This window comes from Strix uralensis, chromosome 1 (genome assembly GCF_047716275.1).
Source record: "Strix uralensis isolate ZFMK-TIS-50842 chromosome 1, bStrUra1, whole genome shotgun sequence".
Lineage (NCBI taxonomy): Eukaryota > Metazoa > Chordata > Aves > Strigiformes > Strigidae > Strix > Strix uralensis.
The window spans coordinates 90,480,128-90,505,405 of NC_133972.1; the positions used below are offsets into that span (position 1 = coordinate 90,480,128).

The 25,278-nt window shown below is 38.5% G+C and overlaps 1 protein-coding gene across 1 annotated transcript in view; it reads left to right on the forward strand.

Moving 5' to 3' along the window:
- The first annotated feature begins 8,535 nt into the window (after positions 1-8,535).
- CDH18 (cadherin 18) overlaps positions 8,536-25,278 on the forward strand; it is a 273,391-nt gene continuing 256,648 nt past the window's right edge. Inside the window, exon 1 of the mRNA XM_074873928.1 lies at positions 8,536-8,661. The gene's annotated coding sequence lies outside the window, so the exon portion shown is untranslated. The remainder of the gene's footprint in view (positions 8,662-25,278) is intronic.

The window sequence follows — 25,278 nt, forward strand, 5'->3', positions numbered from 1 at the left end:
ATATCAAATCACCTCAGTGGCCATGCCCCAGCTTGTTGGAGTTCCTCCGAATGTCATCCCATCCCTACAGTGCATTAACCACTCCCTCCAATGTGGGATCATCTGTCAGCTTGCATCCTGTCCTACTGATTATGTTGTTGACAAAGATGCTAAATAGTATCTGCACCAATATCAACTCCTGAGAAACATGGTTCCCGGAGTCTTATAGTCCAGTCAGACTTCCACTACCTTGTGGTCCATCCAACCCATAAGCCCATAGTTGACCGTGAGGATACTGTGGGACACTGTCGAAGGCCTTGCTAAAGTCAAAGAAAGACATCTGCACTGCTCTGTTGGTTTACATCTGGTCATTTCATCACAGAAGACAAGTTGGTCAGGCAGGATTTGCTCTTCGTAAACCCGTACTTGTTATTCCATATCAGGTTATTGCTGTCCATGAGTCTGGGAATCTTTTCTAGGAGAATTTGCTCTATAAATTTGGTAGGGATTAAGGTAAGGCTGACCAGCCTTGTAGTTCTGTGGATCTTCCTTCTTACTGTTTTTGGAAGATGGACCAGTTTTACCAGTTTTCAGTTGCTGGGGGAATTCCTCTGCTTGTTTAATAGATAGCAGGGAGTATCTCCCCAGTGATGGCAGTCACTCCACTCAACACTGCTGGATGCATCCTGTCCCATTTTGCATTTCTCCAGTTTACCTACATATCTCTAACAAGTTTGAAAGAATGAGAGATTGAAAGGATGGGACAGTAGATTGAGCAGATTTTCTTAAAAACTACTGAAAGCCAGTAAAATAAGATTATCAAATACAGGAGCCATTAACCACTGGAATAAACTACCAAGGGAAGTGGCGGATAATCCATTTCTTGAATTCCTTAAAGCAAAACCAGTACCTTCCTGGACCATATGCATTAATCAAACCTCAGTCATTAGGCTTACTACCAGAGAGTAGAGTCTTTTGCCTTGCCTTGCACATGACTCTCTTCCTTAATTGTTCCTTCTTGGTTAGAAACTATGGAGTTGCCATTGTGATTGTTTCCTCAGACGAAGCCACTCTGATTTAATGGTAGAAAGAATCAGAAGAGTAAAACAATAACGATGTTATACCAAAAAGAGAACTGACAGATTCTACTTTGCAAAAACTTCTTTCTTTTTGGAAGATATGGGATCAAAAGCAAAGTACTTTAGGAAGACTTGCTATTGGAATAAGGCTTTCTATGATGTGTCTTTCCTACACCTTTAGCGAACAGATGGGTAGTAATCGATTATGTGTACAATTGGGGCACTAAAGATAATGTTGTCATTTTTTCCCCTGCTAACCATTTATCTATTTAATTTTTTGACAGAACAGAGGAAATGTAACTAAATGTTCTGTTTTAATTAAGAGGAAAGTAAATTTATTAGTCAGGGAAACTGTGTTCTGTTTATGCTTGAAGAAAAGAACAAGCATATGTCTCTTCTTCATTGTTTGCCACTATCTAGCATGAGATTATTTCTTGTTTATTTGGCCTATGGAACAGATCATATTAGTGATATTCTTTATTTTGATTAATTCTAAAGAATTCTAATGAACAGTAATAAGTAAATGACAGAAGAAAAGCACATCCTGAGAAGCATAAAAAAAATCTAAATAAATGCCATTCGGTGACATTTCCTAAATGGGAACATGTAGTTGGCTGGTGGAATTGAAGCATTTCTTCAAGTAAAAACAAGGAGAATAAGAAACAATTTATATATTGACTGTTGTTTCCATTTCTTCAGTTGTCTCATTGCCTGTCTAGAGGAGTACAAGGCAGGAGGGAGGCTTTTACCTTGGTGATATCAGAGATTTATCTCCACTGGAATTTTAAAACCTTCAGTAAAATCTTATGATTTCCCACTTGTGTTAAGCACACCGGAGGTGGACATACTAGCACCAGGCCTGACACTGCAGAATAGGAAGGATGCTGCATCTACACAGTGGCCCTTAGTGGGAGAGAATCCCCATCATCTACAGTGCATTAAGGCTGCTCCTGTGGACTCCTCTATATGTTCTTTAACCTTGTTTTCTCCTCTGACACTTCTAAATGAAATACTGTCAATCTAAGCTTTCAGAATTTGGAAGTGACGAGAAGTTTATCCTTTGTATTGTTTCCCCTCAGTTTCTTCCTCCTTCAGAAATCTACTCAGATTTATCTTTTTTCCTGCTGTAATCGAAAACTAGGTTAATCCAGTTAATAGAAGCACTGGGATTAGACATTACTTGACTCTACAACCCTATACTAAATACAGTTGTTCCACAAGCTGTAGGTGATTCAGCAACCAAGAACTCTGCTAAATAGTCCAGTAATTTTCAAAATCCAACTTGGTCCTATGTTAGTGCTCAACACAATTACAAAATATAACTACTACAAATACAGTGCAAATTTGTCCTGTGGTGGCAAAGGCGGCCTACAGCATCGTTGGCTGCATTAGGAAGAGCATCAGCAGCAGGTCAAGGGAGGTCATCCATTGCTTCATCCCTGATGAGACTCATCTGGAGTGCTTGTCTCCCCAGTAGAAGCCACACATACATCTACTGGAGCAAGTCCAGCAAAGGGCCATGTAGATCATTAACATGTTGGACTATCCATCAGAGAAGGCTCTGAGGAGGTCTCACCAATATATATAAATACCTGATGAAGGGGTGGAGGCAAGGAAGAGGAAGCTGGACTCCTCTCAGTGGTGCCCACTGAGAAGGCATGAAACAATGAGCACATATTGTTATATTTAAACATGTTGTTGATCCTGTATGTTTTTGTAAGGAGCAAAAAAATATCTGGGCACTTCCTCATATTGGCAAGAAGTGGTAAAAAAGAATAGTCAGTACAACATGCAGATGTAGTACAGGGAAGGCATGGAGGACTCCTGAGTATCAGTGAAGATACTATATCAAAAATTACTCAGGTTTTCCTTAACATAGCTTCAACATGTTTCAGCATTATGGTTTCAAGGGAAAAGATATTCTCACTTCAATAGAAATCTTATCATCATCTTGTAACATTTTAGAGTTCTCTTTTTTGATCTGCTGTTAGCCTACTGAATGCTGAGTCTGAGAATAAATTTCTTTATTTTAGTAAAAATAAAAGTACATAATAGGCCCCAGAAATAATGTCCTTTAGGATGGTATTATGAAAATCTGTCTTTATAATGTCGCAGAAGCTTTTGCCTGTTAGTATTTACCTACCTTTAAGCAAAAATTTATTAAAGCTCCTATTACAGTTGAGAAGAAGGCCTTATCTCATTACCAGCTCTAAAAGCCATCAAATTCCACCAAATATAATGTTCATAATTTGAAATCAGACATCTTTGTAATCAGGTGTTATATGATATAAAAATACAGTATCAAAATAATAATTTCCAACAATCCAGAGAGAACCCTGACCTGTGAGGAATTATTTTTTGCCTATATTAGTTTCAGAAACATCAGGATAGTTTCCTTACCACGTTTAAACTTACAAAAATGTTGCCTATTGCATGTAAACCTTATATAGTTACATTATAGCATCCCATTTTACAGTGGTCACTGCATTATATACAGTTACAGGGTTATATTGGTTTCCTAGGAAACATCCCAATTAAGCAAGTCGCTTGATTGAATGGTGTCTATTATATATGCTAGTGTGAAATTCCACAGGATGGGCAGAAAGATTTACTGATGTCTGAGTCAAACACTTCATTGCTTTTAGCTGAGTCTTCTTTCTTGTCTTTCCCTTGGTGTTGTGATGCAGAGACTGAGAGAGGGACACACCATGCTATTCTTCTGTTGCCCTTTATGTATTTTCTGTGCTTTCCTGCATTCGGAGAGGGACTGATTAGCTCAGAGTTTTGTGGTAACAGGTAGCAAAATGCCAGATACTGTGCTGTTTTCTCCAAGTCCTGTCAGTATGTTTTACCAGTCATTTCATGAAATACTAAAGGCAAATGACTATATTATCACAAGTTTTCTGTGACTGGCAACTGTTATTGGCATCATATATCTAGGAACAGCTGTTGTTGTTTTATTAGAAAATACTCCAGTGATGCTTAGTGTAAAAGGAGCCAAGGCAGTATCAGAAGCATTGCCATTCCCTCTGCGATTAGTATTGCGTAGAATTTGCTAACCTGTTTTAAAAATTAATTTTTTCTAATTGACTATTTAAATTTTTTAGAGGAAATACATGGCTTAAAGAATATTCAGAGAGACTATATGCAAAAAGAATTGTCTTAATCCTATTCCCTGTGAGTATTTGTCCACATTACCAAAATAAAAATATAAAATACAATATACAGTAGGCATGATCTGAGAACCCTTTAGAGAGTCTTCATCAGGAACATGAAGATAGCTCAGTTGTGTGTTCATCCACTAGACGGAGTTAAAAATTTCTGTCCTACCATTTTGCATCAGAAAATGTTGTTTGGATAAAAATGAAAATTTTGACTGCTGTGATCAATTTTGGTACGATTTTCTATTAGAAGTCTAAAGATAGAAAAGCAACAATATTTTGAATGCATTTGATTTCAAAATTATTTTTGTGGTTTTATGTTTTATTACTTTTAGGTTCTCTTCTACATAGAAGTAGTAGTGATATGGTGAGTCAATTTTGTCCATTTGCAATGCATCATCAAACGATATACATAATTTTTACATCCCACTTGACATATTTTACTTTTAAACTCTTTAGGGCCAATTGTTAATTGCACTTCTTGAAATATTTTTAGATAATAGATTCTAAAGAACTGTCATTACTAGATCACATACAAACTTTTAAGAAAATTTACTTCTGCATATATTAGTAATTGTAAGAATATTTATTAATAACTGTGAATAAAAAATGTTTATTAAATAAGAAGAGAAATAGCTATTGGAGGGAGTGTCATTGTTCTCAGGCATATTGCTGGGACTGGTTCTTATGCACTGCAGCTGAGAATAAAAATAATTATTTAATCTAGTAAAAAAAAAAAGAAAGAAAACAAGCAGTTGCACAGGCAGTGTTAACTGCTATCTGTTTTCAGAACTGGTATTATTCCTCTTCATGCATTGTGTGCTGCCAATTTTACCCTTTCACTCTAGGAATAAGGGAAGTGGTTTGTGATTTGTCTATAAGACTGGAAAGTTGCTGCTAGGGGTGGGGGGTAACAGGGATATTCCCTGGTGCTTTTGAACAAGAACACAAAAAATCCCAGTACCATTGTTCTCAGCATGTGAGCAGAGGTTTTTGGCAGCAGCTGTGCTCATTTTCTTTGACTTCAGTTATTAGAGTGCATGTGCCTAAGAAGAAGGAATAGTTGGACTGAACTTGGCAACATCCTTATCCCAATACAATCTTAGCCATTCCTAATAGTATCTAGGGTTCCGGAAATTTGCAATCTATAAATGACCTGGATTTTTCATTTCTTTATGCATTAATGAACTACTTCATTTTTTTATAACTAGTTAAATGTTAGCTGAATGATCAGTTCTCTAGCTGTTACCCTCTAGCTGTTACCATGTCTAGCAAGATGATCAATACATGTTTAGCATATTAAGCATCAACAAAGAGCGACTGGTTTTGTGGGCATATCCTGTAAATTATTAACTGGAGCTGTTATCTAACAAAGAGAATTTCAACAGCAGCAAAAGAATAACTTTTTGGTTTGTTTTTTTTTTTTTTTTTAAACCTGTAGAAACTTGGTTACATTTTGGTACTGCTATATATGCTCCTTCATAACTAGTCCACCTCCTTTTCCGTATTGTTCTTAAACATATAACAAGTCCACAACTTGGTACAAAAAAAGCCCCTTCTTTTTCTTCCCCCAGTAATCATTGTCAAAACCTTTCAAGTCTAGGAAGGGAACTTTCTGAATGTAATCCATGAAGTTCTGTGTTTTGATGTACTGCTAGAATTGTGTAAATCTGCTGGACTCCTAAGGTAAACCCTATGCACACAATGACTTCAAGGATTATACCCAAATTTCCCTGGAATTCCTTTGGCAATACTGCTGCAGTCCCAGACAATAATTTCATTTTGAGGTTCTTTTCATGAGGCTTTTTTTCCCTGGGACAAATTTAGATTCAAACTGATGAAAGGATCAACCTAGTATTTACTCTTAAAATGTAGGCTTAAAAGAAATGTCAAAGTTCACTGAGGCTAATTTTTTCAGTCAGCTTCTTCCTTGAAATGGCATAATTTTAAATTGTTAAGAAAATCTTTGACCGTTTTATACCAAATTAGCCTGCAATAGTGGTTATAATCTCCTTACACTGATATTCTTTGCTCCTGCCTGAGAAAAGTCTCTGAAATATGTAGATATGAATGTATATGCATGTATTAATTTTTATATATATATAAAAGAAGAAGGAACTCTGTAGACTTTCACCTTTTAAATGCTTTTCTGGAGCATCAAGACTTCCCTCTGCTTGTCATACTTCTTATTGCAGAAACAAATGAGTTGACGACATGCTCCGAGTATCTGGTGAATATTCATAATTCTGCCTTATTCACTGAAAATTGCTGAAAAAATACCTTAAAATAAAATGTCTTGTTTTCAGCTGTATTCTTGCATTTCAGCATTTCATCCAATGATTGGTAGGCTGAAAGGTAACCGTATGTTTTGCCTCTTCCACTTCAAGTAGTGAGGAGGACATCTTTGGAGGGTGGCTTGGCGTGAATTCTTTTTCATGTGAAAGTGTGTGGACCTTCAGAGAATGAAAAGGAAGGGGTGTCTTTTCACTCCTTTTTTCCCTCTTTTTCTTCCCTCCATGTCACTAATGTAGCTACCTCCCTGACAAGGAGATTTGAAATCTGCTTCTCCCATAATGCAGTAAAATAGTGAAAGCATCTGGATGAAAGCAGCCCATCCCCCATATCACGAGATCTGGATCTGGAGCTATGCAAAACCTAACAGAAGTTACATGAGAGAACATTCTGAAGACGGTGTATTAAAGCATTGATTCATATGTGCTGCAGTTGCAAGCCAGAGGACGTATAAATAGCAAATTGAAACAGCTTCTATTTCATTTCCTCTGAGAGCTTACATCTCCCAAATTCAAACAACTAGCTGCTTCTTGCCTTCAGTTCCCTACCCGGCTTGCAAATTCATTTTTAACGTATATCACTGAACAGCTCAGAGTGATTTTGTTTGAAAAGTTCTCAAAATCCAGCACTGGATTTTATCCCGACTTTGATTTAAGTGATCTCAGTGAGCAGTGTTGTTCTTTCCATCTAATCTGATGTAACAGCTTCCCTTCCGGTTATGTTATACTGTAGAATTACTCTTTTCAGCTCTTCTTTTCCAATCTAGATCATTTATAGACAGGGTGCCTATCATTTATACTTCGGATGCTGCTTCTGGCCCACAATACCAGTAACCAGTAGCTTTCTGTTCTCCCGTCTTGCCGTTTCCTTCTGGGGCTTCGGGACTCTGGCTTCATGGCTCACTCCAGGTCTTGCTGGCCAGGAGCAGGGCTCCTCTGTGCCAGTAGGGCATGTGCCAGGGCTTTCGTTTATATGTTAATTACATTTTTAATACACTGCCTTAGCAGGTTGGATAAGCAGCGTCTGACACACATTTGCTCCATTACTGAAACTCTGAATCAGGAGAATGCCATTAATCTTAATTCCAAGTAAGGTGTATCTGGACTAAAGATGTTATACGAGGTCCAGATTTTGGAATGACTTCTGCATCAGTCAGGCTGCCTTGATCCAGACCAGCCTGAAAGGACGTAAGTTATCCACCAATTTACAGTTTATGGTGTAGTAATATGAATATAGGGTACTAAAGGGCAGGAAATCTTTTAAGGACTGGAGCTGGTCTGGAAGGGGAGGGGTGGCCGATATGAAAGCTCCAGTACCCCAGCAGGACTGGAAGGAGGCATTAAAGGGCATCATTCCATCTGAATCTTGCAGCCACCGTCGGACCATGTGGATGGCTGATGAACGAGCCGGCAGTTGAATGTTTAGCAGGCTGTGACGACTTTGCACAGAAATAGGAAAATTTATCGCTGGCTCGCCACACCAGTGCCGTGCTGCCCGCTTTCGGCGGTGCGCCCCTTCCCTGCACTCCCACCCCACCCGACAGCCCAGCCCTCTCGTCCCCCGGCCCCCCTTCCCGGCACCGAATTTAGGGGCTTGCTGTCGCCAAGCCGGAGCCGTCCTTCTTCAGCAGCTCTAGCACGGAAGGGGGGTTTCCGCAGCCGCGCAGTTGCCGGACAAAGACGTGCTCGTGCCCGTACGCACCGGTTCTATCGGTATGCAGGGACGGAGGGATGGAGCGAGGGAGGGAGGGATGGAGCGAGGGAAGGAGGGATGAATCGCGCTTCCTGCCGAGTGCTGGGGCTGGCCGGGGTCTGCCATTGCGCGCAGGAGGCTGCGTGCAGCCCCGAAGTGCTGGAGAAGGGGAAAACAAGGCGGGGAGGGGAGAAGGACGGGGGCGGGCAGGGAGCGGGAGCGGGAGCGGGGGCGGGCGGGCGGCGCAGCCAATCGGCCGGGCTGCCGGCGCCGCAGGACCGGCGGCGAGGGGCTGGGGGCTCCGAGGGACGCGGGCTGGGGGCTCCGAGGGACGCGGAGCCGGGGCCGGGTGCCTCTCTGAGGACGGCGAGCAGCTGTGCCGCCAGCACTGCGAAAAGTCCCCATTTGCTTCTCATAAATTAAAGTGCCTTGTCACCAGTTAGGGCAAGTCAGCCAAGGTAAGGCTTAAATGACACTTTAATATGTGGCAACATGGGTATTTCTGGACAGTGGTGCTGCTAACACAGCCGTCTAAGCAGTGCAAAATATTTTGTGCGATAATGCTATCGCAGTGGGTCCACAACCTGTAATTTGTCTGTCTTAAAGTTACCGCTGGTACGAAAGCCTTACCCTTGTGGTGCTGTAGAATCGCTTTTGCTTATCCGAAGCGATTGTAAAGGGACCCGCAAAATGCAGGCGTAGAAAGGTAGCGGCGCTCTGTGTGTGTGTGTGTGTTTGTGTGTGACCGTGTTCATAATACCTACAATTCTGCTGCTTAATTTACGGGAATAATGTGCAGATACATTTTAATGGTGATGGCAGGCAGATTCTTTAGCTCAACTCACATATGTGAGCCTTTCTATGCAAAGAGCATGCCATGTGAAACTGTATGTGAAGAACATTAAGCTTGATATTTGAATAGCAATTTCAGTTTTGGTTTGGTTTGGGTTTTTTTTTTCCCCACGTCTGCAATATTATGTGACAACTGAGGACTGAAATCTCAGCAGAAAAAGACCTCTTGCAGATTTACCTTTAGCTGCTTGTTAAAGCTGAAGCAGTGACCCAACTTTACTTTGTGTAAAGGGTACTGTAAATAATGCACAGCCAGAAATGAATCCTCTCTTCATGTTCTCCTAGCCCGCCCCCGTGCTATCCTTCTTAATGAACAAAAAGTACTAAGTGCCTTTAGTTCACACCACCTTTTCACCAACTGCACTGCCAGTGCTCTGGAACCGAGTGTTTTTGCAAGCAAAGAGTTCCTCAGGACAACTTCACTAATATCTATCTTGGAAGACAAGGTAGTCCTGAACCTCGCTCTGTCTGTGTGTGCCTGTGAGAGTCTGGTTTGTGTACACGAGTGACAAGATACAAGGAAGACAGGATACAGAAGCCAATGAAATGTGTCCACCCCTGCATGTATTTCTCTGAGTGGGTCTCTGTAAAGCAGTATGAACATTTCTTCTATTTTAATGTAGTTCATCATTCAGATTAGGGTTTGGGATAAATCCAATTTCGTGAGCACCAATGCCCCATTAGTTTTCCATAATCAAAAGAAATACAATGGAAAACACAGGTAAAATTATTACTTCAGTTAGCACAGGTGATAAAATCACTGCCTCTATTCAAGGTACATATTTTATTTTTCATTCCAAGACACTAAGCACAGCTCCTACATTTCCAAAGCTTTACTTCTATGTTGCAGTCAATCATATACCGTTGTGTGAAAACACTGAAGCCTTCCTTCTGCAATAATTATCCTTCTCCTGGACAATAGTAAATGTTTGCCTTTAGGGGAAACATTAAAATCATTTAAAAGTTTGGCATATGTTTGGCATTTTGCCTAACTGTAAAGGTAAGAAGACTCATTTAGATAAAGAACCCAAAGGCTTCCCTAACCTACTCCACTGCCTTGACAGAATATTTAATTTCAGACTTTTATGAAGAAGACATGGTACATTATGGTTACTTAATGCAAATTAAGGTGTGGCTCTTTTTATGTTTTTAATGTGGACCTATGGAAACAATGTAATAGTTTTCTAGTTAGAATTACTAATCATCCTACTTAAAGACTCCAATAGACTTCCTTTCTAAGAAAAACAGACAAACAGAAAGCAAAAAACAAACCAACTCATTTGCTGTTGCCTGCTCCCTCTAAAAATGACAGGAGAAATAGCATGTTAGACAAGCGCTTTCCTTTAAATAGGAGCAGATCCAGCGCACAAGCATGGCATAGGGGGCACTGTGTTGCTGATTGAACCATTTACAGATGAGATTAAAAACCAAATTCCTTCCACTTGTAGGTGCTGAGGATCCTATAAGGCTTCACCAGGTTAGGAGTGCTGACCCTGCTATTAGGACAAAATGGCAGTTGAAGTTTTTATACTTTGAGCAGTAATTTCCCAGATAGTTTAATTTGAGAGCAACAGTCTACTACCTACATTAAAATTGTTGCTGTCTAGTGTTTCTGTCCTGCAATGCAGAGACTCCAACTCAACCCTTTGTTGGCACGTGTTGTGCTAGCTCATGCTAACAGTTCTGGTGAACATATGTAATGTTATAAAACAACTGGGGATAAATGTCTTCAACATCCAAAATAAGTGTGTGAGAGTGCATGTGTGCGTGCCAGAGAGGCACAGTTGTTATTGTACCAGTACTGACATTCCTGTGGTACATAACATTTATGTAAGTGATTATAAAAAAAAAAAAAAATTTGTTTCTGAACTCAGTTTAACTTTAATCACTGGTTTTAATAAGGACTGGATATTTTTCAATAACTAGAAATAAATACATTTAAAATGGGAGTAATTGAGTTGTTCGTTCTCAACATGGTTGTGTGGAAGACTTCAACCTTCATCTCAGGCTGATAAATGAAATTTGAAGGGTGTGAAAAATCCTGTTCCATGTCTGGAAGTTCTGGCTCCAGAGCTACATTTCTGTTAATACAAGTAGTGCTGAAAATTATCTGTGTTATCAGGTTGAATCAAACCAGCTAAATACCAGTGAGTCATCTGTTCCATGCAGATGAACATGAGCTCCTGCTCGGACAGTTAACAGCTAGTTGGCAGAGCTGTCCTGCAAAAGAGCCTAAGCTATATCAGCCATCATGACATGTTGAGGCAGTCTGCTTGTTGGCAGTGCAAAATAAAGGTGGCAACTGACATGACAGGAAGGGGAGGAAATAGGTAGGGAAAAAAAATCAATATAGTGATTCTATTCATAGGAGAGATTCTATTCATCTTCTCCTAGAGGAAGGAGATGCATATACAAAGGTTGTAAGCGGAAATAATATGAAAACCCCAAAATTGCCTCCAAAGATTTATATAATCCAGTAGTAAATCTCACTAGCATTAATTATAGTAGAAAAATTATTTTCCTTGGTCAACAGTGTTCTAGTTTAAAGAGAGTATAGTCCAGTGATAAATCAGGGTGAAGTGCTTTAATTTCACCACTTACTTGATGGGCAATCTTAAACAAGTCCGTGAAGCACTCTGTAATTTCCAGTATGACATGAACATCGCACGATAATTACAGAACGAATATAGGACAAAATTGTTTTTAAAAAATATTGCAGAGCCTAATACTGAAGTGTTTGTGTCTCCATTACTTTATAAATCGGTTTTGATTATAAACACAGTTTTGCTCTCCATTTCTAGAAAATGAAGCTACATGGAATTTGAAAATTCAATCCAAGAATTGAAGTAAGAATTTTTAAGCTCCTGCATTGGGAGCCAAAAAAATCATGTCTCCCATAAGGGAGAAGGAAGAATGGCAGAATTTTTTTTCCTCCAAAACTAGGCTTTATCAGACAAACTACTGATACTGAGATGCTTTAAATAATGTACCATTACTTTTTTTGACTGTTCTTAATATGCAGATGGAGAATCAACAGGAATTTAAATGAAACCAGTTGGGGATTTGAAGGGAGTGATGTAACATTATGCTTGCTGCAGTTATTACACTCGCTTCAAATCCCCCAAGTCTCATGCATAAGCCTAATCTCCTATATGGGGGTTGTTTTTTGGGGGACGGAGAGAGTTGTTTTGGATTTGTTTTTTTTAAATAATGTCTCTGTGTGCTGAGCACAAACAGAACAACATAGTCATGTAACTCTGTAAGTAACTAATAAGCAACTTGATGGCATTTGCACATCTGCAGGTCTTGCATACTGAAAATAGATTTAACAGATGCCTGAGGCCTGTAAGAATTGTGATTTTGCATGATGACAATTGCCCTTTATATTTTTTGTGGAATTACTTCAAACCTGAGCAGAGTTAAGGCTGTGTTTGTTACAATAGAAAAGACAGTTATTTTACAGTTACGAACTTGACTCCCCACTCTTTATGAAACTGTTTGCTTCTTTTAAGCAAATATTCTTGCAAGAAGGAATATATTTATGTCACAGACATATTTTTCCATCCTCACTCCACCTTACCTAGGTTTCAATATAATTTATCCAGTACTTACATGGACAAATTATAAAGGGTGTTTGTGAAGTGTCATATAAAAATACCCAAGCTAGCTCAGGTACTGGCTGCATTTCTACCATAGGACTGTAGTGACCTGTGAGGTTTTTTTGTGTGTGTAGTACTGCACAGTCCTTAATGTTGAACCCTGGAAGTACTTTACAAGAGGGATCAGTCACATTGTCTTGACTTAGCAGACGGGAGGAGTGAGGCAGTAGGACAGGCATGCTTTTCCTTAGGACAGTTTGTTGGAGGTGGAACTGGGGAGAGCTGTGTCCTCATCTGGTTCCTCCATCAGCCAGGGGTGGTCAACCAGGCATTACAAATCAGCCAGCTTCACATTTTTCATGCACTTGAATTGTTTTGAACTGTTTTGTGGAGAAACCTGCCTCTCCCTGCTGGGGACATAGGTAGCTTGAACTGAAGTATATGCCTAAATGTAGGTGATCTAAATACTGTTCATCATGTCTTCTTCCTATGCAGTAATCCTGTTGAAAACAACCAACTCTGTATTTGATTGACTTCCCTGTTTTGGTATTTCCGGGTGTATCACAGAATCACAGAACGGTTTGGGTTGGAAGGGACCTTCAAGATCAGATAGTCCAACCCCCCTGGCATGGGCAGGGACATCTTTCACCAGAGCAGGTTGATCCAAGCTCCATCCAGTCTGACCTTGAACACTTCCAGTGATGGGGCATCCACAACTTCTCTGGACAACCTGTTCCAGGGTCTTTATCATATACTGTATTGTTTCATAATTAATTGCCATTAAGCCCTTATAGTCACAGTTATGGATGCATATATGGTTACACACACACACACACACACACACATATTCTTTGGGAAGGTACAAAGAAATGGAAATCAGCTTTTTTTTAAAAAAAACAATGCTTGGTACTGTTAAAAGCATGTAAAATTTACTGATCACATCATGTGGCAGTAAAATTATCTATTCTTTGACCCAAGTCTGCTTATTTTCACATATGGGAATGTACATTTCCATAATTATATTAAATTATTTATTTTGAATAATATTCTGTGATTAGACCAGTTAACTAAATGAGTAAATATTGTTATACCGAAGTTATACATTTGGATTTGAATTCTGTTTAATTCACATCTTACTTTTATTGGGTGGTGGGAGAGCTGTGAATGAAAATCTTTTGGTCCAAGAGACTATGAAGTGACTTTCATTATCAATAATTATACCTTGCCCAGAGGAAATATTTTTGTTTTGCCTTTTCCTTGTAAAGACCATTTCCATATAGGGCAGTTGTTAGAATGAGACTGAAGCTGACACTTGGAATTGGGGCAGGGGGTGAAATTTCTCAGGCTTGGATATCTGGCTAGTATCATGTTCAGTCATTGTTTATACTCAAATTGATAGAATTAATAGTTTTTAAAAAATAGTAACATAGAGACCATCTCTATAGTAGTAGGGCAAGCATTTGAGGTACTCAGAAGCAGGTTTGAGACACTGTCCCAGTGAATCCTCTACTACCTGTAAAGTACAAGTGCTCCTTCAGTTGCGAACCTTCCTATAATTAATAAAAAGGTTAACAGTTTAGCAATGGTGGCAGCACAGGAAAAGTGTTGCTATTAGTTTTGAGGGTGTTGGAATGTGTATGCATGTGTTTGTGCACATTTGAAGAAAAAAGTCGTTGCTAAAAAGGACGTAGCTCCTTAGTTTGTTCAATAGTGAGAAAAGTTTCATTTGAATGTAAGAAGGTATTTTTAACACTGATATATTGTATTAGCACCTGGGAACTGCTGACTCTTCTAAGTGTAAAATCTTGGCTTTCAGGAGAGGTGAAATAAAACTAGGGCATATGAGCACCACTGTAGCATGGCAGCTATTAAATGCCCATGGGAACTGCTAATATTTAAAAATAAAAAGGAAACTAATTTATATCTGGATTACAGTCCTCAATCACTATGTCTTTTATGTTTTACATTTTTTTCTTTCTAATAAATAATAAGCCTTCTTATGGGAGTCAAAAATAAAAGCTACACATCATTTATTACATTCAATTTCCACATACTTTGATGATGAAGAAAATGTGTTATATATTTGCCATTTATTAAAGCACAAATTCTTACTTTCATATCAAGGAGTTTGAGCTCAGAGTTATTACCCTGCCTATTCAGCCTAGAGAAATCTTAAATATTTTTGAATTTGCATGGCAGAAGGTGTAAAATAATAATTTCATTTAGCATTGTATGTGAAGTTGGGTTTTTTCCTAGTTTTTTTTTTAAATTGTGAACCATCTAAGACTTCTTTTAGAAAACCGCTGAAGAAATGTAATGTTCGTTCTTATACTCATTCATTTTCAATGAATGCACAACTAACACTTTGAAATCCAGCATAGCTTTGTATTAGAAACCCTTCTAAGTGGTTTTGGAAAGTGGCAAGACAATCTGCAAGCAAACATATGTTTTCAAGTGGTGCTCAACATTTCTAGCTGGTTGAGCTTCTTTCAGTGTCAGGTAAAGACTGCAAAGTATTCACAGTACAGTTGATTCATACAAGGTCTAGTTTTTCCTAAATAAACTGGATTTATTTGTTATTCTATATATTCTCAGGACAGCTATCCTAGGCATAAGGTTCACAGTGCATTAACATGGTGGGTGCCCCAGAGTTGCCCCAGGGAGCAGCATGGTGGGAAGGTGACTACTGTTCCTGGAGCAGATGATGTGACCTGCTGCCAGAAGTGCCTTCAGGCAGCAGCCACCTCTTCCCAGGTGTTTACCAGGTGCGTTATGGGCACACAGGCTGTGCGTGGCTTATAGATAAGGGAGTGTGTCTGCGGTGCTGGCAGAGTACCATGGATCAGTCCCTGGCTTGCTGCTAGGAAGTAAACGTTGGCCTGGTGGTATGTGTGACTTGTGTGCTGTAAATTGGACACTCTAGGTTTAGGAGTGTTCTTACATGAATATGGTCCTGGAGGAGGCCTTTCTGTTTCTCAGATCTGGCTCAAACAATCATGCTACCAACCATGTTTTATACTACAAGTGAAAAACATATTGTCAGAGACCTCTTGGCCTCTTAAGGAGGAGTCAGTAGATGGATGTGTGTTACCAGAGAAGTGATATCCTGAGACCATAGAGAAGTTTATGGAGAATTTATGCAAGATGACTCAGCCAACAAGTTGCTGCTTTTTTGTAGGGCTTGGATTTTTGGTTTTTTTTTTTTTTTTTCTTGGGTTAATTTTCTGCCATGTTAGAGAGTTATGTCATTTTAATGAAGGTTTGGCAAGTTCCAGATCTAATGCAGTGAAAATGAGGGGAGCAACAGGCTGGATGTGGGGAAAGAAAAATAGGGCACCTTTATTTCGATAATCTTTCTTTAGCCATGAGGCAGTTGAATGGAAAAGATGACGAGAGGGATGTTCCTTTGTACATGCCTTTAAAAAGTAGCCTCCTAGATAGAAACCTATTCAGGAGGTTTGTGAATATCTCTCAAGCAAAACCAGCAGGAAGAGCTTTGTTTACTGTATACCCTTGTGTTGTGACTTAAAAGCTAATGAACCTGTGCTTTTTCAGACTGTATAAGTTCAGGTGAGGACTGATTTACTAAAGCTATTAATGCCCACTGTACTACTGAAATCAGCTGGGCTTGCATTGTTACATTATGGTAGTGTGTTTGGTCAGATACACTATGTCATGTCAACATGTCTATATGTTTCCTAGTTCTGAACCAAGACAGGAGAAGCTCCCATTTATGCCTTTTTTTAAAAGAAAAAGAGGTATAACATACTTGGAATGCAATGAGTTTACTCCACAGGACCATTGTGTGATAATTATTGGTCATTACATTATAATGAGCACTTGCTCTATTCATTGTGGAGCTTATTATATTTTAATGAGTGTTGTGACTCCCCTGCAGAGCGAAACTCAAGAATGTCCCCTTGCACGTGGCTCATTTAAATGGATGTGCTACACATTTTGGGACTTGTGTGCATGTACTTATTTGCAACATGTAGCTGCAATTTTGCTTTTAAAAAAAAGGGTATTGCTTTTCTTAACTTTACAGAAAGGGTATTGCTTTTCTTAACTTTGCAGAAATCAAAAAACATGGATGCTTCTCTACTTAGCATTCATATTTCATTCCAGGTGAAAGACAACCGGTTTTATTAAAAGGCTCTAAGGATAGCTTGTAAATATTTTTTTCAGGACTTCAATGTATCCATTAAAATTAAAGCTTGTGAATTAATGTGATTTGGTATATGACCACCTCCAAATCTGCAATATTCAGGTTATGTTTTTTGAAAAATATTAATAAACATTTAAGTAGTTATAGCAACTGTAAACTAAATAGAGGAACTTTAAAATAGAATTGGCTTTTGTCTTCTGAGAATCGTCGATGTTGTGTCATTCAGGAAAAGGAGAACTAGAAACTGAATGCCATACAAATTGATTGGTGGACAAGGTCTGAAGCCTGTCAGTCTGTTTAGTAGTCAATCTTTGTAGATTGCTGTTGATCTTACTGTGACACTAAGGCCTTTGATAATGACATTCCTATAATGTGGATATCCTGTATGTGAATACAATGTTTGTCCTAAAGGGAAACACTTCGCTCTTCTTTATCATCTGCTGATGTTGCCACGCAAGCAGCTTTAAAACAAGGCAGACTGTTTTAAAAATACTGTTTTATCAACATTCAGACTTAAAAATATGAACTGATTTTCTGATGTGGCAAAGTTGTTTATCCTTTGTGAAACCTGAAGGCCACGTTCATTTTCTTATTTTAAAAACTGCAGTATTAGTACATTCAAACTGATAGATAACTCTTTAATCAAACCATACTTTTATTTTCTGTACCCTTCCTCTACCATGTCACTTTTATGTGAACAACTTTTTACCATACACAGAGAATTGCAAGCAGGGAATTTATGAGTACACAGCAATTATTTATTGGCTGATACAAACAGTAGATAGGTAAGGCTAACCTGCTCCTAGACAGAGCATTATAATGCCTGCTAACTCAGATGTGGGTTCCTGCTGAGTCCCTGTGCACCAGACAGTTGCCATTCAGGTGGGGAATTGTGAACCTCCTTTGCTGTCGAAGATGGGGCAATTGTTGTTCTTGCTGATTTTTTGTCTTCTCAACTCCCTACTTTTTTCCTTATGACTTTATACTTTTTCATTACTGCCCACTCTATATTTTCACTTCTGTTTTTATTTTAGCTGTAGCTACATTAGAGGTCCAAGTTCATTGCTCCATTTTGGTGGAGTCCTCAATATACCTGACATTAGAGAACATTATATTTGAAACAAAGATGGACTTTGATTAGGGGCAGAAACAAAGAACTTTATAGTTTAAATCCAATTTGGCCCTATCCCTGTTACATCTGTGAACATATTTTGTCTGCAGGAAATGTTAGCTTAATGATATGTACATAATGACTGGCATTTTAAGGTCCTGTCTCCCATATATCTCATGCCAATGAAAGGAAGTGTTAAATACCTGATGTGCAATTCTGCTGGGTAATTTTAGCAATTGATTTAAAAAAGCAGAAAGGAAAGGACAGAAGTAATGAAATAAAGAATTCAATAAAGAAGTAAAAGTATGTAATTTAAGAAAGAGATTGAAACCTTTTTTTGGATATGATACAAGAGAAAAAGGGCATGACTAAACCTGTTTTTTTGCTCCTCTTGAAGTATTGTTCCAGATTATTGTAGTAAAGGTGTCAATTAGAGTCAGCTCCTTTATGCCTCCTTATCTTTTTCTTTTCAGAAGAAGATGTAGTTAGTTTTACAGGTTGCCACATAATGAAGTTGATTTTTTTTTTCTCAAGAAGCTATTTATGTAGCAGGTATCTTATTCCTAAAGAGGATTACAGGCTTAGACCCAATAATCAGTGTTTATAAATTAGTTTTAGGATATTATGAGCAATATACTAAATATTGGAAATTATACCTATCTTCTGCTTAATTTTGGCTCACCAGAGAAAAATATATTTGCATACTGTGTTGGATCCCAACCTTGAGATCCACAGCCAAGGGCTTCAACTTTTTATTGGCACTCCTGGTCAACAGCACAGAAAAACTTTTGCAATGGAGATGGTTTCTGTTGGTATTAACCTTCCCATCATACTGAGCAAGAGGCTTCTCTACAGCTACCATTATTATTGTAGCCTGAATAAAACGGACAGAAAACTTGTATTCGGGAAGCAGGTCTTTGCATCAGGGTTGATACCAGGGCTTACTCAAGAAAGTTTTTCAGACGTATATATCTCATTTTTGGATGTTGGATACCACCACCCTTGTCCCATCTGCGATAGCTGTAACAGTAGTACTGTTCTTTACACATTTAGGAAACTGTTCCTCCATCCAATTGCTTGCCTCTGCCTTTTTTATGATAAGGAGGTTTCTTCTTGCTATGAGGACTAAATGAATTCTGCATTTCAAGTCTTTACATAAATTGAGGGAAAGAGCCCTACTAACCAGACTAATTTTTCAAGACTTGAAAGATGCTAAGTGGAAAACATTAATCTTTTTTATAGTATGGTCCAGTTGAAAGTTATCAGTTTTTGTTTTTGTTTTTTTTTTTTTTGTTTGTTTGTTTTTTTTTGTTTGTTTTTTTTTTTTGTTTTGGTTTTTTTTTGTTTTTTTCCTTTTCAGCTTACCTTAAAATGACTGGTCTGTTTATACCTGTTATGCATTCTCATGCAGATACTTTCTTTGTCTTTTTTCTTTAATGCATAAACACATCCTTGCTTTTTTATTAGCTTACTCTGCAAGGTGTAAATAACTATAACAAATTCACCATTCCTGTGTGAGACATCTCAAAAATATTGTTATTGAATAGATTCCCAAAGGCCCTGTGAGACTGGCATCTTAACATTTATTCAGTCTGATCCTTTACAGTTTGCACTTTCTCAGTTCGAAAGACCACATAATTCTCTACTGCCTAAAGGCCCGAGAGATTCGTTTTTCTCACAAGCAAAATGAATAGGTATTTTCAGCTACCTCCATTTTGTTTAAAGTTTGTCTTTGAAAGCTTAGCATGATGAATTTGAGATTTCCTTTCAGGCACATACCTATTTTTTTCCATTACTTATATTTTAAGGTTATACTTCTCACTCCTCATTGCTCAAGTGCAGTAGAGGATTATTGAACTCTTCTTCGTCAGGTAGCTCTGACAGGCTGCAGTACTACTTTTCCTTTTGAAGACCTTTTTATACCTAAAGTGGCTTGTGGTATCTTTGATGTTGCCTAATTGGAATCTCAGAAGTGAAAAAAATAAATAAATGAATGAAGAGGTGAGCTGCATGCCTAAGGTTGTACATAATCTTATTTTGCTTTCAATCGTTCTTCTATTCTTATGCCTTACAGCAAAGTAACCCTCTAATACTATTGCTTTATTTATCCCTTTCACCCATTCCTGGATTTGAGTCTCTCAATTATCTGTCTCCCACACCTTGAACAGAAGCTCCTGAATTTGCATTTTGTCCCTCTGAATCCTGCTCAAAACTTTTAACTGGCCTCTTTTTTAATGGCTTGCCTTTCTTGAACAGTTATTTTTCATCCTGTCTCACCTACTTTAGGCTTAAGTTTCTTAGAACAGGACTCTGTCTTAAAACTACCATTCACACAGACAGCTCAGCCAAAGTCCTGCACATGGTTTGGCATTACCCAGCGCAACACTATGGCCCAGCTGCCAACTGTTCCACGGAAAAGGACATGAGGATCTGGTGCCCTTGCAGCAAGGAAGGCTTCCCGATGGCTGGGCACAGCTGGAGGGTCGGGGCAGGGGATTCTCCTCTTCCATTGCAATGGGACAGCTGTGCCCAGGTTGCAGTGTTCCAAAACAAGAAGGAGGTCAAGAAAATGCGAAGTGTTGAGTGGGAGGCCACTGAGGCACTGGAGGATCTGTTTTGTGAGGAGACGAGGGACAAGACATCACAGGGTCCTGCTTGCAGGAACAGTAGGGCAGCAGACCCAAGCTCTCCTGGGAGGTGCACAGCAACAGTGCAGAGGACAGTGGACACAAGTGGCAATGAAGGAAACTCCCATTGGATGTAAGGAGGAAACTTTTCACAGGGAGTGAGGTTAAGCATTGGAACAGATTGCTTAGAGAGGGACCTCCATCCCTAGTGATTTCTAAAACTCATCTGGATAAGCCCTAAAGCAACCCAACCTAACTTGGAAGTTAGCCCTGACTTGAGGAGGAGTCTGGACTAGATGATCTCCAAAAGTTCCTTTCAACTTACATTTTTGCTTTTATTGTCCAGTCTGCAGTCCTATTTGCAGTAAGTGTTTACTTATTGTTGGCTATTTTTAAAGAATAATAATGTGCTGAATTCTGTGGAGTTATGTGGCAATTTCACAGGGATCAAATCCAATTCTAAGTCTTTAGCAATGTACTTCTTTAATAGTCTTGACGTGGGAACATATTGCATCTATTAAGTGCTCATTTCTAGTCACCTTGGATGTGAATGTCCACTCCAATCTTCAGTAACTGAAGAAACCAGATTAGAGAATTAGATAGACTCATTTCTGGAGGATACTTTTTTACCTGTGTTGATTATGAAGCCAAGTCCCCTTTTTCCAGAAATACATATTTCTGTGGAGAGGTAAGAGTATTAGTGAATGGAAAAATTCAAGACTTGGAACCACAAGAAGGATAAGTCGGGCTTACTTGTCATAATGGCAAGAACAGAATTGATTTATAGAGTTTGATGTCTTTAAGGCCAAAGGAGAAGATGAACCTGCGCAGGTGAAACAAAACGTTTATGACATGTTGGAGTAAGATACAGAAAATAGAGTCTGGTTACCAGGAGGACCAAAGATTTATTTGGCACTGGAGTAGTGTCTGAAGGAAAGAAGTTGAAGCCTCGTGAAGCAAAATGACTCAGATGGACAACAGAGCATTCCAGAAAATAAATATAAGAAAAAGCTTCTTTGTGTGCTTAAAATATTACCTTAATTTCTAAGATAAACCTCTTATTTAGTAGGGCAGAATTTAAAGTCCTTCTTCTGATTTATCAGAATTTAGAATTATTTTTTTTCCCCTCAAGTGGCATGCCACTAGAACTAAGAGTGTTAATTTCAAGTGTGGCCTGGCAGAAAATACTAATCTGTAGTGTTTTTCTCAGTGGGTTGGGGCCTAGCTGGCATTAAGCAAAAGGAAGCACCAACTGTCCTGAAGGACTGAGTCTACTGCTTCATTTCTGTGTATGTTTAATATTTTCCTACTTTCCAGTGCAGCTGCATTTGATAATCCTAAGTAAATGCTACATGTGTGGTGCATTGTGCAACCTTTGGAGAAATCTGAAACAACCTTATTATTATCTCCCCCCAGCATATGCTAAATAGTGTGGAGAAAATAGGTCTCTTGCAGATGGACACAGAAAACAATGTGGACATTTCATCAACCAAGATACCATCTTTTTCATTATTTGTGATATTTTTTTCAAGAATAATACCATGTTATATGTTTGTCTGTTGTAAGTTCTGTGGGAATGTGTTTTTAAATTATTTTGCTAAGTTGATTTCATCCTGTAGTTTGAATGTTTTAAATTTTCTTTATCTGGAATGTGAGACCTATTCTTAGTCAAGGAATGGCTCAGTATCAGCTTAGTGAGATTACTTTCTGTTATGATTTGCATGGACTACTGTATTTCATCTTGTCTCAAACACTATTGAATGTATCAACTGGCACCTGATGGAATTGTAATTGAGTTCAACTGCCAGCTCTGGCCAGCTACTTCAAAATAATAAAATGTTTCTATTTCTCAGAAGCAGTAAGAACACTATCATTTTTGTCGTTGCAGCGTCTCCTAGAAGCCTCTAATTTTTTTCAACTTTTCTGAATGAGAAAGGTTAATTTAAATTTTTTTTTTTTTTTCTTCCCAGCATAGCAATCAAATTAGAGTGTGTTCTATCCAGACAGAAATTATGAAAGTAAGCTACTTCACTCTTACCTTTTCTTTCTTTTTCATGGAAGCAGTGTGTCATCTGTTTGAATTTATTACAGATTGCTGAGAGTGGAGAAGGAAAACATGGCATATCTCTGGTGTTTATTGGTGACTACCTGTCTTTTTTATAATTTGAAGGGTTAAAGATGCAGACTTAGCATCGCAGTAACATTCCTTTGCAAGTGCCTTTGAAATTTCCATCTGAAATTTATGATCTCCTGTACAGAACCAGGCCTACAAACGCCTCCTAATCTGGTTACTGAAAAGGGACTAAATTAAAAGAATATTTCCCATGCTATGTGTGTAAGATTTTTTTTTTTTAATTTCTAGGTGTTGTGAAATGAGCAAAGAATGAATTTTATTTGAAGTAAGCAGAGAAGAGAAGCATAGCCTTCTGGCTAGAGCACTGGTCCGGAGCCCAAGAAGGTGGTGAATTCACTGTTTCCTTACTCATTACAACAAAGCAATTTTTAGCTTGTGTAGCAGGCAACATTTACATGTATTTAATTATCCAAAGGGACTGAACCACTGCCTGATTTTTACCACTGGGTCTGTGAGACTTGACAACAAATGGGCTCTTAGAGACAGGCTTTAGATGTACCCAACTCATAAGCTTTGGAGCCAGCCGTTGTGGCTGTAAAATGACTGAGAAAGGGGAAGAATCAGGAAGCTGCAAGGTATCTAGACTGTCTCCTTAAGGGACCCTACTCACAGCACCTTCTCTCGGTTGCATAATAAATTTTAAATGTTGTCGGGTTCAGTAAGCACTTCACATCAGCTACTTCCTTCTATGAATGTGGCTGTCCTGGAGTAGTAAGTTTTATCGTGTAAGGATATAGTTTTATTAAATGCCACCACCTGCCCTGTGAGAAGTCTCCTGGTTTCATAGCTTTATTGTTTTTAGCTATTCCATAAAGATAAGATAGCATAGAAAACTGAGGAGTTTTGTTCTTTTTTTCAGTTCCATAAAACAGTTTTTTTCTTAAAGCCATAGCCAATCTCTAATAGAGTTTGCTGCTATTTCTGTGGTATTCTGTTACTTCTTCCTCTCATCTGTCCTCCAAAACTTTAAGGCCGTGGTCTGAAATGTCCTCTTTGTTGCCTCTGAGCTTGGTGAAAAGATTGCATCTCTGAGCCTACCTCAGCTGCTCTTCACCACATCCTGCCAGAAATTATTATATCTTGTCTTACAGTAGAATTGCATCTGTAGCCTCTCCTTAACTTGTCTCTGTCAAATCACCTGCATTTAAAAACAAAGTTTAATCTGGTACTAAATGTTTTGGCTGGCACCAGGACTGGCTATGCATGCAGTTCAGCTGGCAGATCTGAGGAGGCAGCAACATGCGGAGAAGAAAGATGTTAATGAGCAACTGGGGCAGGTCGTGGATGGTAACTTTTTCACTTAACTCACTGTCAGCCAAAAAGATATCTAGTAAGAACTGTGGAGTTTTAGAAGTGTGAAAAGATGGGTGGAAAACTAGCAAAATATGTCATAGATTTTAAGATAAAAATAATTTTTTCTAGACTTTCTTTTTTGCTTCTTGTCTTGCCGTGATTGGCCTCAAATGCAAGTTTTCCTCCTCATAATGTTATATTTTTATCCGGTGAGCAAGTGGGCAGTGATGCCTCAGTATGAGATTAACTTTTATTTTAAATGCTCAATTTCAACTTAGAGAATTGGGGAATGAACCCTGCTTAATGAGCAGGACTCACCAAAATTAACTGAAGATAATGAGCCAGAAATTTTGCTGATTAATGCCCGATGCAGCATCAGTGATGTCAAAACTATTGCATAGAGTGTAACTCAGAAAGAGCTTGTGAACATGTGCAGAAATCTTTATTTGGCAATTTTCTGAATTCTTTCAATTATTTCCTAGTACCTGAAGGTCTGCATCACTGCTGTCAAAAGTCATGACTGGGCCTGCAGGTTGTGCAGTTGACATCCATTGAGTCTGAAGATTTTTTTTTCTCTCATCAAAAAACTTCTAGCCAAATGTTACCCTGGAAGTTTTGAGACATTGATCATGGTTGTTCACAATACTGTTGTAGTGTTTAAATGTTCTTTGGCACACCTCTCAGAAATTGAAACTTACTTGGGAAGATAAAAAAGAGTAAATCTAGGTGGATGTATGTTTGTATATGTCTGCATGGTTGTCTGTGCTCATATGAAGGCTTACTTTCTGGTAAACACCCACAAAAAATATACATGTGGAAAGACCTAGGCACTGCACTGTCTATATCTCACCATATTATTATTTTTTTTTAATAAGAAGAACACTTTTAAATTACTTCCATCATTTATTTAGTGATTTTCTGTATATCTGTAGAGGAATACTAAGTTTGTATACATAGTTCCCATATTCTAATGGGCCTAGGGTTGACTCATTAAACAATGAAATAGAGGTGGTTTTGTAACTAGATGTTCCAGTCTAGTTCTTAAGGAAAAAAAAGGTTATGGCCTACATAGTACACTTTTGAGAAACTGTTCCACTTTCATTTATTTTGTCAGTAGATACTGGTAGCTGGTTGGAGCTGATAAAATCATAGGAGATTTCTTTCCTGGATCAGAGCAGTTCTGTGCCTTAGCTACAGCATTGTTTATTTTTGCTCTTAGTTTACAATTCTTCAGAACACAAATATTTTGCAATCACTGTAATCAAAGAAAGTTTAATATACAGATCAATTTAAG